The sequence below is a fragment of the Pteropus medius genome, unplaced genomic scaffold (assembly GCF_902729225.1).
Source record: "Pteropus medius unplaced genomic scaffold, Ma_sr-lr_union100, whole genome shotgun sequence".
Taxonomy (NCBI): Eukaryota; Metazoa; Chordata; class Mammalia; order Chiroptera; family Pteropodidae; genus Pteropus; species Pteropus medius.
In genome coordinates, this window is record NW_024354500.1 from 26,257,301 (window position 1) to 26,258,827 (window position 1,527).

Genomic DNA, 1,527 nt, shown 5'->3' on the forward strand with positions numbered 1-1,527 from the left:
TCCTTCTTTTTTCTTACCTACTCCCAACCCCTCTCCCATCTGGCAACCATCAAAATGTTCTCTGTATCCGTGAATTTGTTTCAGCAATATTTGTTCATTTTGTTCTTTAGATTAAACATGTAAGTGAAATCATATGTCATTTTCTTTCTCTACTGACTTACTCTACTCAGCATAATACCTTCTAGTTCCATCCATGTTGTAACAAGTGGAAAGATTTCATTCTTTTTTATGGTTGAGTAATATTCCATTATGTATATGTACCACCTCTTCTTTATCCATTCATCCATTGATGGACACCTAGGTTGCCTCCATATCTTGGCTTTTGTAAATAATGCTGCAGTGAGCTTTTCCTCAGACATCTGGCTCCCTGAGCCCTCCTCTTTGGTTGCAGCATCCTTGGCTGGTGTCAGGAAAATGGCTACAAACTTCCTAGTACTTGAGACGATCTGGTTCGACAAGTTCAATATGACAATGCAGAAAGGAAATTCTATGAGCAGATAAACAGGCCTGTGTGGCTGTCTCCTCACACCAGAGCTCAGTCTCCGGAGCCTTCAGCAGGTGGCTGAGACCCCAGAGAGCTCATCAACCTTTTGCCAGCCTGGAGGTGGAGAACCAGAGCCTGCGAGTCATGGTGATGGATCTGCAGTGGGCGTCTCCAAGCTGGAGGCCTGGGATGGGGTGCTGGAGAGGAGCTTACCCTCTCACCTGGCCGCCACCCCGCAGACCCAGCATGTGTCTTCCATGTGCCAAGTGGAACCGCCCAACAAGAAAGTGACCACCGTTGTGGAGGATGACAAGGACGATGACATCGACCTATTTGACAGGGACAAAGAGGATAACAAGGAGGCTACCCAGCTGAGGGAGGAGAGGCTGTGACTTTATGTGAAGAAGGCCAAGAAGCCCAAGCTGGTCACCAAGTCCTCCATCCTCCTGGACGTCAAGCCCTGGGATGACGAGAAGGACATGGTACAGCTGGAGGCCTGCTTGAGTTCTGTCCAGCTGGAAGGGCTGACCTGGGAGAGCTCTAAGCTTGTGCCTGTGGGTGGCGGAGGACAACAAGGTGGGGACCCACCTGCTGGAGGAGAAGATCACCAAGGTCGAGAAGCATGTGAAGAATCTTGACATTGCTGCCTTCAACAAGATCTGAGCCCTGGCACAGGGCTTGGGTGGTGAGACCCTGCAGCCTTAAAGACTGAGATCCTGGCAAAATAAAAAAGTTCTGTAATGATCATATGGAGTCACATGTCCTTTCAGAGTAGTACTTTGGGAGGATTCTTCAGATAAATACCTAGAAATGGGATTGCTAGGTCCTTCTTTGTCTCTTTTTTAAAGTCTATTTTGTCTGTATAACTATTGTAGCCCTAGCTTTTTTGTTTATTTGTTTGTTTCTATTTTCATAATAAATCTTTCTCCAACCCTTTACTTTCAGTCTGTGTGTATCTTTTGATGTGAAGTGAGTCTGTCGTAGGGAGCACATATAAGGGTCTTGTTTTCTTATCCATTAACAATTACTTATCCATTCAGCTG

At 46.2% G+C, this 1,527-nt stretch overlaps 1 pseudogene; it reads left to right on the forward strand.

Moving 5' to 3' along the window:
- The first annotated feature begins 414 nt into the window (after positions 1-414).
- Positions 415-1,147, forward strand: LOC120594906 (elongation factor 1-delta-like; annotated as a pseudogene).
- Positions 1,148-1,527: the final 380 nt, after the last annotated feature.